The sequence below is a fragment of the Lemur catta genome, chromosome 23 (genome assembly GCF_020740605.2).
Source record: "Lemur catta isolate mLemCat1 chromosome 23, mLemCat1.pri, whole genome shotgun sequence".
Lineage (NCBI taxonomy): Eukaryota > Metazoa > Chordata > Mammalia > Primates > Lemuridae > Lemur > Lemur catta.
Genome location: NC_059150.1, coordinates 11,055,152 through 11,072,746, shown reverse-complemented (window position 1 = coordinate 11,072,746; position 17,595 = coordinate 11,055,152). Strand labels below are relative to the sequence as shown.

General features: G+C 53.0%; 1 long non-coding RNA gene across 2 annotated transcripts in view; it reads left to right on the top strand.

Annotated features, from left to right (window-relative positions):
* Positions 1-17,595, top strand: part of LOC123627072 — an 84,827-nt gene that overhangs the window by 54,648 nt on the left and 12,584 nt on the right. Inside the window, exon 4 of one of the 2 annotated variants that reach the window (XR_006731118.1) lies at positions 15,736-15,984. The exons of the other annotated variant lie outside the window; for it this stretch is intronic. This is a non-coding gene — a long non-coding RNA (uncharacterized LOC123627072). Of the gene's footprint in view, positions 1-15,735; positions 15,985-17,595 lie in introns of those variants that run through there. 2 annotated transcript variants of the gene reach the window in all.

The following is a 17,595-nucleotide window of genomic DNA, read 5'->3' as shown; positions in this document are numbered from 1 at the left end:
AACTGACTACTGACCCCACTTCAATCACCCACCACCTTGCAGGGCACCTTCACCTCTATGGCCTCAGTTTGCCCATCTGCTGAGGAGTGGGAAATGAGCCCCACCCTCCCAACGGCAGGGTGACAGTTGGGCCAGCGGGGTTTGAGAAAGGGCACATTCCTCCATTGCTCCAGAGGTTCTCAAACCTGAACATGTGTAGTGAAAACACAGAGGGCTGCTCCCTGGCGCCACGCCCCAGGGTCTCCCATTTGGTGGGTCTGTGCTGGGCTCAGAGAATTTGCATGTCTAACAAGTTCTCAGGTGATGCTGATACAACTGGTCCAGGGTCCACCCTTTGAGGACCACTGTTCTAAATCAAACAGCTCCTGGACACAGCACCGTGAGTCACCTGAAAGTGGTGAGGGGCTGTGTGTGCTGGAGCCAGCTGGCACTAGCTCCTGGGAGTTGGTAGCTTGAAATCAACCACAGTGGGAGTGTTTACACCTCAGAAATCTACAAACGCTACGCACCGGGCTTTTTTCTCTCGCAGAGCTGGTTGTTAGACATTTATTAGCACAGCACTGGATAAGAGGATGATCTTTCTCTTCCTCCACACTCTAAGGCTGAGTGTTGTGCCTCAGAAACTGGACAGGAAAGATCAGAATTCTCTGTGACTCTATTTCCTTTATTTAAAAATTTTTAACTGGGACCCTGTAAGCTGACACGGCTCCAGCACTTTGGGTTCCTACATCATCAAACTGAAGCCCATTGTCAACAGTAAAACAACGGAGAGGCTTCACCAATCAGAAACCACCAAGTAGCCTCTAACAAGGGACTTCCCACCAGATCACACCCAGATCAGGCAAATGCCTCGCTGCAGCCTATCAAGACATTGCTTTGCTTTGCTTCCACGTTCATCCTATAAAGCCCACTGCTCACATTGCTAGAGCGGAGCCCAATTCATGAATCATCCTTTGCTCAAATAAACCATTTTGTCTAAAGTTTTGGGTTTTTTTTAACACCTTGTCTGTAAATTGGAAACAATTGCATCTACCTCACTGGGCCATAAAATTAAATGAAAAAAATACATGTGAATCATTTAGCAAAGTATGCAGCATAGAATAAGTGCTAAAAAATGTTTGTGGTTGTCATTAAAATCCTTTAGATTGTAGGGATCTATGTATTTTCTTCCCACAAGATGATAAAGTTCTAGGTAACTAAGCTCAGGAGGGGCGGAGACCTGCCCTACCGTGCTTGACAGCTTTGGGGCTGTCTGCCTAACCTCCAGTCCTCCTTATCTGGGGACCACCACCCCAGTCCACAGCATGAGCCCCAGTCCCCTCGTTTGCATGTGAGACACCCCTGGCCTTGGCAGCTTATACTAGATATTCTGAGACCTCAGAGTTTCTCCCCCACTAACCTGGAACCCAGAGCCAGCCCATAACTCACCATCTCAAAGTCAATGGGACAAGCAGGCTCTGCCAGCAGCCAGAGGGCTCGAGAAAGGGGTGCAAAGAGAAGGGGTGGAGCAGGTGGGCAGAGTAGGCAGCGTATGGGGGGGTGCTGGGGGGGTGGAGAAAGCCTCCTGAGGAACTTCTGCTCAGCGTGGAAAGTGCTAGAGTCCTATAGGAACACAGAGGAGGGAGGGATGGATTCTGCCCAACCTGGAGGATGAGGTGGGGCCAGGAAGACATTGGAATGGGACTGGGGCCTTGGGCAAAGTGGGTGGGAGCTTCCTGGGTGGAGGGTGGCAGGCAGAGGAGTTGGCCTGAAGAGGGGGACAATGCCAGAAAGGGGCGAGGCACTGCGGGAGAACAGTAGCTGAGGTGGTTAGAGCTGTGGGGTGGGAGAGAGACAGAGAGATCGAGAGCGCATGGGGAGGTGAGGCTGGGAGGGCCGGCAGGGAGCCAGACTGGACGGCTGTATGGCCTGGCCAAGGGGTCTGGACGTGGCTTTTCTGCAGGGAGGAGCACCAACAGTTTCTGAGCAGGAGCACGGCGACCAGAGCCGAGTGTGGGAAAGTGAATTCTGACCCTGTGGAGGAGGATGGGAGGGGCAGAGCCAGGAGGCAGAGACTAGTGAGGAGGCGTCTGTGGAAGATGTTCCTGGGTCACAGTCAACACCTTGGTCACCAGGGTTGGGGAGCACAGAGGATGGGGGAGGCAACACGGTTTCCTCAGGGCAAGACCCAGAGGAGCACCGATACTTGACAAGTAGGTTTCAGATCTGGGGAAGAAAGCACGCGTGGCTCTAAGAGGGCATCTGGGAGGTGCTCGGGGCAGATGCGAGGTGGCTAGGCCAGTGGCCGTGGGGAAGGGAAGCGAGGCCCGTGTGAGAGGTTTGCCACCTGAGGCTCCTCAGAGAACGGCTTTATACCTGGAACAATGTGGGCGCTTTAGGGAAGAGGAGACGTCTGGTGCGGGGGTGGGGGATGAGTTTGGGTGCCCACCTGTTTCACCTTAGGGGCGAGTGGGACGTTGATGTCAAGATGCTCGGTTGATATCCCACAATGTATCATGTATCGAAACAAGACATTGTACCTGTAAATAGATACAATCCTTAGTTGGCAATTAAAAATAAAATTTAAAAAAAAAGATGTCCAAGCCGAGTGCCTTACACAGAGGGTGCCCAGGATGCATCGGGAGAGAAGCCAAGATGGCGGAGCCCAATGTTGTCCGGCGGAGAAGCCAAGGTGGCCGAGCCTGTGAGAGAATCCAGCGCTCCGGCCCCCGCTATCAGCCCAGGCCCCCGAGCGTGTCCACGCGCGAGTAAGCAAGTGCGCGAGCCACCACACTCAGGTAGGGCCTGCTGGGCAACGGGGAGTTCCGGTTCATTCCACACTGAACCCCATCCTCTCCCAGAACCCGCCTCCCCATCCCCCTCCCTAACCATTTCCAGGCGATTCCTGCCGTGTGCTGGGACTGGGACCTAACAGGATTTTCCCGTGTGTGTCCTGCCCTCCAGCAGACCAGGAGCTTTCTAAGCAGGGGAGCTGTGTCCCCGTCCCTCCTATTCCCCAGTGTCCAGGGAGGGCCCACACGTGTTGGGGGCAGGCACACCACAGTATACTCAGTCTCGCAGACAGAGGGCGTGCTGGGGATCCCATTTCTTCCCACCGGGAATCTGGGCCTGACCCCACCAGCACAGAGTAGTGACTGCCCCGCACGTCCTAGTTTGGACAAGGTCGGTCCATTCAGGTGGCAGCACAGCTCCCTGGCTGTTCACCAACCCTGCTGCAAGTAGGTGGGACCCGCCAGGGATTCTGGGTGAAGGGGCAGGAAAGGGTTGTTTTTATCTGGACCTTTTCAGCCCACCTGTCCCAGAGGCTCCATGTTATCAAATGTTTTTTAGTTCCTATGGCAACTGAATCACAAGAGCCAGGATTTGTTATTGTTCCGGGAGAAAAGGGAAGGGCCACACTGTAGGACTGACGTCCATCCCTCGGCCAGGCGGCTGACTCACCCCACCACGGTCTGGTGCACCCACGGAGTCACTTCCCTGTGGTCTGAGGCTCGCACTGGCCTTCCCTCTTTGGCAAGAGGTCGTGCGTCTGTCAGTGAGCAGACAACAGGCCACCCCTGCTGCAGGCAGGTAGCAGGGTGGGGAGGCTGGTCACTGCTGGGGCACAGTCCTGCCTGCAGGGAGTGAGAGCTTATGGGGAGGCACAGTTGCTGTCCTCTCAGAGCACACGTATGTATTCACAGGCAGTTTCTAGGGCCCCCTGCCAGCTGGCTTACTCTATGACCTCAGCCAAGCCGCTTGACCTCTCTGAGCCCCAGTCTCTTTACGCACAAAATAGGGCAAATAGTACTATCTCATCAAACTGTTATGGGAAAGGAACGAGATAGTGCCATTGGGGCGCTGAGTGCCATAGATATCCCGTGTGCTGTTGCTGAGGGCTAGGTGCTGGCCACACGTCTCTGGACTACTGGAAGGTGAAACAGAGGGAGCTCCTGCTACTCCCCAAACACAGGGGCCACCCACCTGTGGGGCAGCCATGGGAGGCCGTGACCAACACAGCCAGCCCCATCCACCAGCACAGAACCTGAATTAAGAAGCGTCAACTGCTCAGACATAGAAGAGAACAGAGCAAGAGATTCGACAGGTCAGCTGGGGGTGGGGGCAGAGGAGAGGCAGGCAGGTGGGCATTTCCAGAGCATCCCAGAGAGGCAGGCAGGTGTCTCCGGGGGGCTGATAATGCCCTTGCCCTGGGACTGTGCTGGCCAAGCAGCTTCCGGGACAGTTTGGCTTTCTGGGCAGAATTCCCCACCAGCGAAGGGTGCTAAGGGGTGAACGCAGCCACTTGATAGCGGCGTGCTCACCGTGGAAGGCTGAATCAGCCCCCTGGTATTCACACTCGGGCTGCAGTGTGAGTCACCCCAAACCCAGCCACCTCAGACGCTTCTACCTACCTCGGATTTCTAGGCCTACAAAGTGGAAAACCAGCCCCCGAGTGTCATGGCTCTAGGAAGGAAATACACCCCTCGGGATCCCCCCACCCACCCAGAGGAGTCCAGCCTTCCCCAAGGGGAGCCCCAGAATGCACCCAGTCTGCAGAGTCATCTTCCATGCTGGCCTCTGCTGGACCCTAGAGCCAGGCCAGCTAAGAGCTACCTCCCCTGGCTGGCCCTAAAGCAGAGCTTTCCAGACTGTTCATCAAGACCCATACATGGGTTATGAGATCAGTTTAGTGGGAGGGATTCTTAAAAAATTAGATAGAACAGAATAACATACATCAGGGTGCCTCACAGGGAGTAAGGGTGAGTATAACTTCATGAGTCTTTGGTGCATGTTTATATATACATATATGTGTGTATGTGTGTGGTGTTTGTATGTATATATACACATACACACCCACTACATGGATATATATGAGCCAAGGCCCAAGCAATAGAAAATGGTACATCCTAATTGGATAGTTTGAGAAGCATTTATTAGACACTGTTTACAAAGATGTGGCCAGGGCGTAGGGAAATCACACGGGACAGCGGGCCTTAGTTATCACCCTTGGGCTTGAAGGTTTGAAGGAGGGAAGCGTTTCCAGAGCTCAGAGAGAATGGTGTGGAGAGAGCCGTGCCCGTCAGCTGAGGGGACCAGACAGCCTGTGGCGACCACAGTGGGGAATAAACACTGCACTCCTCTCCCTCCCTCTGGCCGGGGCTGCCCACTGGCTGAACCCAAGGGGAGCCAGAGGGCAGGAGAGCCGGGAGCAGGTCCTTAAGTGGAAAACATCCAGTATCTAATGCGTGCGCGCAGGATGCAACAGGAAATGCAAGTATTTCTTACTGTGGTTCTCAGTGACATTTTAAAACAATACCCTAGAGGCATGTGTCTGACACTGAAGTTACTGCCAGGAAGCAGCCGGACGTTTCTGAATGCCCAGGGTCCCGGTCAGCGGCGGAGGAAGGCTTGGGTGGCAACCCTGATGCCAGGGAGGAAACAGCAGCCGGAAAGGGCAGCCGAGAGGGCGCTCCACGTGCTCCAGGCCGCTCCTCCCGCCGGCCGGGACCTTCACCCAGATGCCGGGTGGGCGCTGAGCCCTGGCCCGGGTCTCTCTGGGCTGTGGGCCGCGGTCAGCAGCGCAGGGAAGGAGCGGGACGGCGTGTGGGACAGGGGCACAAGGGGCCTGTGGCCGCCCACGCCCACGCCGGCCAGTTGCCTCCGCTCCTCAAGGACAAGGGACAGAGTTCTATTTCCAGCTCCCCGTGGGAGCAGGAAACAACGAAGTTCTTGTATTCCGCATGCTTGCGGTTGGCTCGCTAATCCCTGGCCTACGGGTTTTTCCCCCGCGATACTCTCTGAGCCTCGTCTCCACGGCCCACGAGGCTGCGGAGGCCGCGGAGGCCGGGTCGCATGCGGGGGGCCTCACGGGGGCCTGAGCTGCACGGCCGCTCCCAGGCTGAGTCTGCGGCCGCCGCTGGCCGGCCCGACACAGGCGTTGTCGGAGAGGCTTAGAGCACCAACCGCAGGTCCCCATCACACCCTCGCCAGGTGGCCCAGTCCAGAGCTGGGTGTGGGAGGACCGTGGAAGAGACACTTCTCTGGAAAGGATATTATTTCCTCTAATGAGGGAAATCTCACTTCCTTGGGCAACAGAGCGCAGCTCTGCCCTGTGCGGAGCGGGCGCCTCCCGGGTTGCTCATCCATCCCCAAGGCTGAGTTGTTTGCCCGGGAGGCAATCAGTGGGAGCACTTGCCCTCTGAACGTTCCTCCTCCTTCAGAACCTCCCTGCCACGCTCCTGGCACGGTCAGGGCCGGGAGGGAGCCGCAAGCACGCGGTTGAAGGTGGCTCCTGGGCTGTGCCCTGACTGTGCCCTCTCCTCCCCCCGAACCAGCAGCGCCTTGGACTGGATCCTACAGCCAGATCCTGAAGATGCCCTGGGGAAAGAGCTCGCCACTGCCATATTTGTTAAGTCAACCAAAACTGAAAGTAGTTGATTTACTACTTAGTCTTAACGAAGACGTGACTAAACTCCAAAGTGAAGGAAAAGAAAAGAGAAAGTCCAAGAGGACCAGTCTCTTCCAGGCCTTGACCGATGACCTGGGAACCCAGCATATCAGTGTCAATGCCGGGACAGCATCTCTTGCTGCTTCGCTTCTCCCCGCCCTCCTCTGCCAAGATCCCTGTGGCGTCAGCTCCCCTCTGCTCCGTGCACCTGCGGCCCTGCGTGATCTGTGATCTGTCGTAAACTGAGAGACTCTGCCTCACTCGTCCCATTTTATCCCCATTGTCTGCAGCAGCGCCTGGCTGTCATGGGGCTCCGGAAAATACGAACAGAGTGAAAGAATTAATTGAGCATTCATCACAGCTAAGTTTTTCAGTGCTGAGGGAAAAAAATGAAAAGCTATCAATGAGTTTCAATATATATTTTTTTTGGTCGGGGGAGTCAGTGAAAACGTTTCCTATTCCAAGAAAATCTAATCTAAGCCCTAAGATAAATCAAAGAAAAGCAGCATAATCAAATAAGTGTGCCAGGTTTAGCAAATAAAAATGCAGAATAAAAGGGGGAAAAACCAAATGGTTTCTCTACTCGCATGACAGTTCTGACACCAAATGTGCGGGGTTTTCAGGCCAAGCAATTCTCTCATTCTCTGCGTCACCAACTGTGTGTCCTACAATTTCATTCAATTCTGACACTACTCAGAGTTAGCACAGACCCCACAGGTTAAGGGCTCAGTCCCACAAGCCTGTCCCCACTTCAGACACCGGTTGCAAGCAGCGGGTCCCCGGGTTAGCCACACTTCTGCCTGACTTCGCTACAAATCGGGGGTTCCCAAGACCCCCTCCTCAAGTTTGATAATTTTCTGTAATGGCTCACAGAACTCAGGGAAACACTTTCTGTACCATTGCTGGTTTTTCATAAAGGATATTATAAAGGACGCAAGTGAACAGCTAGTTGAAGAGGTACCGTATAGAGAGTGAGGTCTGGCAGGGTCCCAAGCGCAGGAGTTTCTGTCCCCATGGAGTTGGGTATACCACCCTCCCACCCTGCGGTTACATCCACCAACCCAGAAGCTCTCTGAACCCTGTCATGTAGGGTGTTTATGGAGGTTCCTCTGTGCAGGCACGATTGATTAAATCACTGGCCACTGGTGACTAACTCAGTCTCCAGCCCCTCTTCCTTTCCAGGAAGTGGGGGGAGCTGAGAGTTCTAATCATGCCTTGGGCTTTCTGGCAACCAGCCCCCATCCTGAAGGGGTCCCCAGCCACCATCATCTCATTAGCACACAAAAAGGCACTCTGGATATTCCAAAAGTCTTAGAAGATCTGTGTTAGGAACTGGGGACTAAGACCAAATAGAGCAAAAGATGCTTCTGTCTCTATCGCTCAGGAAATTATATGAGTTTTAGGAGCTCTGTGCCAGGACCTGGGAGTGAAGACCAAGTATATATTTCTCATTATATCATAATATCACACAGGATATCCAGTTAAGTTTGAATTTCAAGAAAATAAATAATTTGTAAACATCCCAAATATTGCATGGGACACCCTTTATACTAAGAGTTTGTCAAATGTAACTGGGTGTCCTGCATTTTATCTGGCAGCCTCCACCCAGGCCTGTGCACACTGGGGACCCCAGAGGCACCCGGGGGCTGTGCAGTCCAGGCTGTAAATCACTGTTTTAGGGAGGGACAAGCGTGGCTCTCCCTTTCTGCCTCTCTGTCCTGCCACTGGACCTGTTCTGCTTAGTTCCAGGGGAACCAGCTGCAAGGAAAGGCCGCTGTGAAACACTGGATGCAGTTTCCTGAAGCCTGGGAGTATTTCTTAAGGGTCCAAATAACTCTACGTGCAGCCAACATTTACGACAATCAGCTGTACCCGTTCACGCAGCCATTTCAGATTTCTTCAGAGCCGGTTTTCACTGAAATGCTGCTTTTCCCTGACAGACGGCTGTCTGTTCCATGCAGGGATGTTATTACGAAGCTGTAGCTGCCTTGCTTTCTCCCCCTTGCTCCCAGCCCTCTCCTCTGGGGGTGAACAGGGGAGTGGCCACATTCAAGCCATGCATCTTGGTTCTGTTGGGCGGATACTGGTGGCCTGGGTGGGACCAGTGCTAGAGGTGATCGGACGAGTACCACACCCCTCTCTCTTCACTCCCCTCACCCCAAGAAGGGGCTAAGAGGCTCCTTGGATAATCCAGTGAACCCCTGAGTGCCATCCAGAATGAGCTCGCTCCAGAGGGGCTGCAGTTGAATCCCAGTAAAAGACAAGTGTTGATTTTTGCCTGCTCGTGTTTGAGCCCCTTCCTGTGTGGGGGAGTCCAGTAGGGTGCGGTCTTGGCGGGAAGCAGACAGTCCTCTGGGGCCCATGGATGACCCAGGCTCAGCCCAAGGGATGCTCAGGTGTGGGGCTTTGACTCTCAAGGGAAAGATGGGCAATTGGAGATGACGCGGCCGTGGCAATGAGGTCAAGAGTCCAGCAGTCAGTGGCAACTGGCTGCAGCACACACAGGCCTCCTAACCAGATGGAGTGGCTGTCACTGGGTTCTCAGCTTCCTGCCTCTCTCAGGTGTTCCCTGCCCACTTTCCTAAACCTAGTTTGCCAGGCACCAATCAATTCCACTATCCTTTCCCATCAGTTTGTCCTGAGCTTGAGGTAGCCAGCGTGAGTTCCTGCTACTTGCAGCAAGAGCATTTACAGGCAAACTCTGCAGGTTGTCAAACTGCACCCCGGCACTCGCTGCCCCTGTTCCATGGCACTGTCAAATAAAATGTATAGGAGACCATTGCTTTGGACTGAGCTCCTGCACTGGCCCCCAACAGACCAGACCGTAATGGAGCTCCGTTTTGGATGGGATGCTGTCTAATGCATGGATCACTAAGAAAAGCCAATTTGATTTTTTTAACTAAATTTGTTGAAATTGTATTTTGTAACAGTGCCCTGGGTTGTGTGGAGACCCAAGTCAGAGATTTGATGACCTTGTGCAAAAAGGACACCAGAATCTTCCTCCAGAGCTACATATCTGGTCCCATGCTTCCCAAACCTGTGCTTCTGTCTGAAAAATATAGATCCCAGGTACTAGTTCTCCTGGGGACACAGTATTGGACTGCAAGTCCCACCATGGTATGTGCAATGGGCAAAGAAATGTGAGCAGAAGTGATGAGTGTCACTTCTGGATGGAACTGTCATTAAAAACCGGTTCAGCTGGGCACCTTGGCTCCTGCCTGTAATCCTAGTACTCTGGGAGGCCAAGGCAGGAGGACAGCCTGAGGCCAGGAGTTCAAGACCAGCTTGGGCAACATAGCAAGACCCTTGTCTCTAAAATTTTTTTAAATTAGCTGGGCATGGTGGCACATGCCTATAGTCCTAGCTACTCAGGAGGCTGAGGCAGGAGGGTCACTTGAGCCCAGGAGCTCGAGGCTGCAGTGAGCTGTGATCTCACCACTGCACTCCAGCCTGGGCAACAAAGCAAGACGCCATCTCTAAAGATTAAAAAAAAAATCAGTTCATATCTCACTATAGTCTTTTTCCCCTCCGCCACAGAGCCAGCAACATTTCAAAAGGTGGCCACTCTGTCATCCCAGGTCCTGGAATGAGGACAACTCAGAGGAGAGTCCCAAACCAACACAAAGTGATCACAACTTTTGTTGTGTCAAGCCACTGAGATGTTGGGGTTGGTTAGTGTCTGACCATGAGTGATACCAGGCACCATCCCAGACCTGCTGCACCTGCATCACCACGGGAGCCCACGCTGCGGTGTTTTTCCAAGTCCCATTCACACACTTGTGATTTTGATGATCCGCCAGGCTTGGGAACTCCTCCTTCATTCCATACCGATCCTGCACAGCCTTTCATAATGGATATTGTAGTGGGTTGAATGGTGGCCCCCAAAAAGATACACCCATGTCCTAATCCCAGGAACATGCAAATGTTACATTATTTGCAAAAAGGATCTTTGCAGCGGTAATTAAGGATCCTGAAATGAGGAAATCACCCTGGATTATCCATGTGGGCCCTAAATTCAATGACAGGAGTCCTTATAAGAGTGAATCAGGAGATTTGACACAGACACGTAGGAGAAGGCCATAGGGAGAGGGAGACAGAGATGGGAGTGACGCAGCCACAAGCCAAGGAACATTGACAGCCACCAGAAACCGGCAGAGGCAAGGAATGAATTCTTCCCTAGAGTGTCTATGGGGAGTGTGGCCCTGCTGACACCTTAATTTCAGACTTCTGGCCTGCAAAGCTGCGAGAGAATACATTTCTGTTGTGTTAAGCCACCAAGTTTGTGGCAATTTGTTACAGCCACCACAGGAAACAAATAGACTCAAGGGAAGGAGGCATCTATGGCCCTGTCTTCCCCCAGGGACATGGCAGCGCGTCAGAGAGATGGGGTGGGCAGCAGGCTGGGGACTTGGCCGGAACTGCAGCCTCAAAGGAGCAGTGGAATCTTGGAGAGGGTAGGGGGATTGGACGGGATGGAAGGGCTGGTGAGCCCTGGAAACCCTAGCTGACATTTCTTCATACTGATATTTATACAGCCAGAATGGCAACTTGAAAAAATGCTTATGATTTCAAAATAGGCCAAAACGGTAAAATTCCAAATTGTATCTATGCCCACACCACAACCACAATATGTCTTTATGTGTGTGTGTCTGTGATGAAAGGTGATGAAAATAATGGTTAAGGATGATAGTTGGGCCAGCTCTGTGCATAAAAGGGTGACGATGGCGTGGCAGAGGCCCAGAGACCTGCCACGTTCCAGCAGTGAGGCACAGGGGCGTCTGCAGGGACAGAGGGAGAGCGGGAAGTCTGCAGACGCCCAAGCCAGACACTCGTCTACCTTCCACTGCCCCCTAGTGGCCAGAGCTGGCAAGCCACGCAAACCTTTCAGCAGCCTCCCTAGAGCAATGTCACAGCATGTGGGAGCACAGAGAGGGACCTCCTGGCTCTACAGGTCAGAGGACACAGTGCTTCCACTGAGCATAGCGATTCTTTATAATGGGGCCAGCCTGGCTGGAAGAGCTGTGACAGGCAAGGAGCAGGGAACGGCATGGGGAAAAGCATGCAGACTTGAGACTATAGCGACCATCAGAGAATGCAAGTTGTTTGACAGGACCAGAGGGTAGGCTTTGGAGGGGTTGGTGAAGGATGAGTCAGAGAGCTGGGCTGAGGCTTTGCCTCGGGGGAGTTTGGAATGCATCATAGAGAGTGGAAAACCTTCTAAGGGTTTAAGCAGGGGCGTAATAGAGGGGGATTCCTCCTGGAAGGTAACATCATCAAATTTGCACTGTAGAAAGAGTCTAGCAACAGTGTGGAATATGGAATGGAGAGGAGAGAAGCTGAGGCCCTGCACTAAGTAACATCAGTGGTTATGAAGGGAACTCATCCATCCTTTATTTATTCATCCAAGACTTACACCGGGCACAGTGTATGATGCTGGTATTGCAAAGCTGCACCCGGGCACCCACAGTCCCCTTTCTGCACAGCGTGGAAGAAGGCTGCTGACCTGCCCACATGTTTTGGGCTCAAATATCTTGACAGCAATTCAGAGATCTACAACAATCTTGGAAGGGTCTTTAACGCTGGGCTTTGCAGAAATTATGTGAGAGGACTGATACACACTGTGGCCTGGGAACTCCGCATCTGAAGACCTTTGCACTCGCTGATCCATCCATCCACGGTGCTCTCTCCTCTGGGCACGTGCAGGAACCGGGGAAGGGGTAAAACGGCCCCACCAGCAGAGAACTTTGGTGAGAACTGAAAGGCAGTTAACTTTGTTGTGAAGATGGACACAGAAAGCATGTGGATCAGCAGAAATATGATTTAGATAATGATCAGTCTTAATATTCACTTCCTAAGTGCTATCGAGCCTGAGGACCCCTCTTACTTTGGGTGAGAGTGTTTGGGATCCACCTTTAGCATCTCATGTTGCAGGGGTCTTCATTGCCACGTACTGACTCCAGGCTTTTAACACTCATGGCCCCTTCCAGACCACTTGGTAGGGGCTGCTCTATGCTTTACACCGACCATTCCCAGTGAGAGTTGGAGCCGAATTTGTGTGGGCAAATCAGCAGCCTTCTTGTTTAGCATGAAGAACTGGCATATTGATCAGTAACAACTCTAAGAACTAAATATTATCGTGTCCCCATCTTACAGATAAGGAAATTGAGGCATAGAAGAGTGGATTCCACCCAAGGCAGGCTGGCTCCCGAGTCTACGCTCTTGACCATTTGCTATTCCTGCCTCTGTGCTGGTCGCACGGCCATGCCCAAATCCACTTTGGAGAGTGGGGAATGCGGGGAGAGTTATCTTGGCTCCAAACTGGCCACAAAAAAGAGCTTTGAATTCTTCTGCCCACCTGGGCACCACTGGGGTTCAGGGGTGGTGTCTCAAAGGTGGTCAGTTGGGAGCCACAGCCTGAGACCCCCCTGCTCTGAGCCAATACTGGGGGTGTCTGGGAAAGGCCTTTGGCTAACATGGGCAGACCAAGTTCAATCATGGAACAGGAGAGCCGGGTTCCAGACCACACGTGGGGTAGAATGAGCTGGTGCCTGGGAACCAGTACCAAGCCAGCACTTCCCTCACACTGAAGAAAGTTTTGTGATTTTGCAGTTGTTTTCAAATCCCCTCCTACCTTTCATCCTCTCCACAATTCTACCCAATTATTATCCCATTTTTAACTGAAGAGAAAAATAAGACTCAGAGTGATTTGCCTGAGAGCACACAGCAAGCTAACAGCCAAGTTGGGGCTAGAACCCAGCCCTGAAGCCCAGATTTGACCCGTTGCCCTGTGGCGTTTGGAGGCACAGTTCGGGGCAGCCCCAGGCTGCAGCCAGTAGCTCAGTGAACTGCAGCCTGGCAGGTCGGAGCCTGAAGGCGTCTGAAAAACGTCTCAATGGATTAAAACGACATCTGGCGGTGGCACACGGGAGATACGTCCTTTCTGTTTTATAGTTTTCTGTATTGATCAGAATTTTTGCACAAACAAGCTTGACATTTGTAATAATCACGTTGTTTTTGCAGGGGTGGAGTGGGTGGAAATGCCATCCGCATGCGGTCGAGGTAGGGCCCTTCACCCACCAGCAGCTGCTCTCGTGGGCGGGTCTCCGGTCTCGTAAAGCCAGAGCACCCTCATGCTCTTTTCCTGATGATGATTTCAGTTCTCTCAGCTCGGCCCCCTTTCTGGCAACCTCGGCTGCCCTCCCCCATCCTTCGAGGGTTTTCCAGCAATCCTTTGCACACAGTTCCTTGGCAGGAGATTGGGGGATCACATGGCTGAGTGACGGTGTTTTCTGACTCATGGAGTGGAAAGAAACGCCACACGCAGGAGCGGCACACAGGGCCTCTGTTGTGAGTTAGGATAACAACACGGGGCGGGAGGTGAATCACCCGAGACTGGCATGTGCGCACACTTGCAAAGCCAGGGCGGGGGACACTCATCTTCTCGGGTGACTAATGGGGATTCTCGGGCAGAGGGCAGACCCAGGTCCCCCTCGGGGCTGCAGAAGTCCAGCAGCCCTGCTCCCAGGGCTGCCATGGGCTGACAGAGAGGTGTCTGAGGAGGCCACAGACAGTGACTGGGACCAGAAGGTGAAAAGGGTGGAAGATCCAGGTTGGGAGAATTTGGGGAAGAAACTAGACAGACAGGTGCAGGGAGAATAGGGTTAAGGTCTCCTGCAGACCAGTCAACAGGCTCTGACTGCTCGGCGCCATGCCCCCAGCCCACCGGGTACAGGAGACACGGGCTCACTCTTGTCAGGACGGATCTAATAGATAATGCACTAGCACCGTCCTCACAAAGGCCGGGCATGGTCTAAGGCCTTGGCATGGGCCGTCCCACTTCGTCATCCTGACAGCCCCATGAGAATGTCAGTGAACCCCTTCTGCAGGTGGAAAAATTCTGCCCAGAAACATGAAGTAACTTGCGTACAGCCACTAAAGAGAATTGTAACCCAAGCCATGTGGTTCCAGAGTCTGTGCTTTAAACCGCTATGCAGTGCGTCTTCCAGAGGTTTTCCTGTGGGCCAGACACTGCCCTTCGCATGTAGTATCCGATTTAATCCTCACAGCAACAAAGCAAGGAAGGTATTGTTGTCCCATTTTAAAGTTGAGAAAACTGAGGCTCAGAGAGGTTAAGTATGTTGCCCAAAGTCACACAGCTAGTAAGGGGTGTCATGCGGACTCACCCAGGTCAGGTAAAGCCCATGATCTTTTCCACAGCATCTGTGATCCTGTCATTTTCTGGAACAGTGTTCCTCTTTTCTGAGTCCTCCAGTCCTCAAGCCATGGTGTAGATTGGTTAGAGTTTGACTGAATAGTGGTGGCCACTAGGTAGGTTTCCAGGATCTTGCATGCGCCACGGCTGTAGGACAGGGCTGCCCTCGTTGTGCCTTTTCATCTAGCCAGGTGTGACATGGACCTTGGTGACCCAAGCTGGGGACCAGCCCACGGTTTCTATGGGAAACCAGATTCTGAATCCCGAGTCACCAGCCTGCTGAGGATGGAAGTCTGAGATCTGTGGTGATTTGGGTGCAGAGGGGAGGGCAGACGTCACAGCCCAGAAGCGCTGCGGCTGCGCAGCCTGGTCCCTGGCCCTCAGTGGCCACCACCCGGCCTCTCGCCCCCTCCCCAGCAGCTCCCGCCCACACTGCACATCGCCCTGGCGCCTTCCCCACGCTCTGCCAACTCCCACCGCCCGTTGCTCCAAGACCCAGCACGCCCCTGGGCAAACAGAGCTTGCAAAATACAGTCCAACCTCACTATTCATGGATTCTGTATTTACAAACTCGCCTACTTGCAGAATGTACCTGTGATCCTCACACCAATGCTTGCCGCGCTGTTGGGTCATTCATAGGCATGCAGGGTGGGGAAGAATTAGAGACACTCAACACTCATGCTCCAGCTGAGATGGAACAAAGTGTGCTGGCCTTCTCCTGCTGCCACACTGTAAACAACGGTCCTTTTTGCAGTCTATTTACTGCCGAGTTTTTCACATTTGTGTGCTTTGTGTCGGTGATTTTGCTGTTTAAAATGGCCCCAAGCACAGTGCTGAAGTGCTGTCCCACCCTCCCTAACATCCCTAACAAGGCCGGGATGCGGGATGCGCCTCACAGAGAAAACACTCTTGTTAGATAAGCTTCATTCAGGCACAAGTTGCAGTGCTGTTGGCCGTGGGTTCAATGTCAACAAACCAACAATAGGAACCAACAATAGGTAGTAAAGAAGGTGTTTTACAGAAACACACATAAAACGAGGCTACGCGTGGGTGGTGACCAGAGGCTGGCAGGAGTCTAACCCTGTGTTTCCTGTAGGAGCAAAGGTTCAGTATCTGCCAATCCAGTGTTCACAGAGACTTTGCAAAACAGAACTCCCCAAATAATGAGAATCAACTGCACAGGTACGTGTGCACCTGGGCCCACCTGCATTTAGTGAGTAGGAAGTCCCTGGGCTTGGGCCCTGGCACCTGTGTTTCTCGAAGTTTCACAGGTGATTCTGGTGCTGGGCCCGATTGGGAACCACTGCAGCCCACACCTCGGAGCAGCCCCGTGAGGCCTGGGAGGACCCGGATGGAAGAAGGTGAGGCTCAAAGCGTACGCTTCCGGCACAACCTCGAGGGGACGGGTAACACAGTGTTGTGTTGTGAGCATAGGTCTGACTGTGCATTGGGGGTCTGGAGACTGTGTGACCTCATACAAGTCATCCAACATTCAGGGCCTCAGTTTCCCCACCCATAACACCTGGACTTTAAGCAAACACTTATGTTTGCTCTGAGATTCAGACATATCTTCCGGGCTGGGACCCCAGGAGTCCACAGGTATGAAGGACTAAGGCGTCTTTTGAGAAAGATCTCATCTGAAAAGAACAGGTAGCTGGTCTTGGTCCAAGAGTGATGAGCACATTCCTGGGGAGGGACAGGAGGACCACTTGGCGTTGGTCCCTGAGGTCAGCCTCTAGCCCGGGAAGCCTTGAGCCTAAGGAGATGGCAGGAAAGCCTGTGCGCCCAAGGATCTCAGTGGGACCCAGGAGGCACAAGGCCACACAGCGTTGGAACTGACACATGGCCTGGGGCAGACACAGGCGTGTCCCCTCTGAGGAGGGTGCGGTGCACTGTGTGGGGGAGGGGACCCTCACGGGCAGCACCCCTCCCCCACCCGTGGTGTGGCACCTTCTGGAGCTCTGGAGGCACCGAGGGCAGCTGCTGCAGAGGTCCCCTCATGTGGCTGCAGTTGGGCAGGTGGGTGAGCTCCCGAGCTCAGGTAGGATCCTTCCTGGGACGACCCCAGAGGCCCTGCACAGAGGCTGGGGCAAGTGCACAGTCTGAGAAAGACTGTTAGTTGCTGTCTGGGACCATTTTCCTCGTGACTTGCACGGCCGGGGAGATGGGCGTCAGCAGGCGCAGGGCTGGTAGCTATCAGAGAGTTTTGAAACGGTGCAGAAAGAGCCAGACACAATGGCCCATGTCGCATCAGTCCTTTCCGACACACCCCTGGCAGAACAGCACCCTCCGTGAACCGGAACCGGGTGGCATCGACGGGGCAGATCTCTGCACAGCGCTGACAAACGTCCCTGGGGAGGCTGGGCCTGGCGGAAGAGGTGCGTCTGGGACGTCACAGTTCTCTCAGCAGCCTGATATGTACTGTATGCCAGCCAGTGTTTACCCTCCCCGCCTGCCTTTCTGTCAACAGAGCTCTATTTTGCACACTGTTTCTTTGTTTGCTTTGGGTTGAGAAACTGTATTTATTCCTTTTCACAATAGCCAAGATATGGAAACAACCCAAATATCCCTCAACAGATGAATGGATAAAGAAAATGTAGCACATACATACAATAGAATATTATTTACTTTAAAAAGAAGGAAATCCTGCCAATTGCAACAACGTGATGAACCTAGAGGGTATCATTATGCTAAGTGAAACAAGCCAGGCACAGAAAGACAAATACCCCGTGATCTAGAACAGTCAAAGTCGTGGAAGCAGAGAGTAGGTAGAATGGTGGGTGCAGGGGTCTGGGGGAGGGTGGGAAAATGGAGAAATGCTGCTCAATGGGTAGAAAGTTTCAGTTATGCAAGATGAATAAGTTCTAGAGATGCGCTGTACAACATGGCGTCTATAGGTAACAATACAGTATTGTGCCCTTTAAAATATATTTAAGAAGATAGATCTCATGTTGTG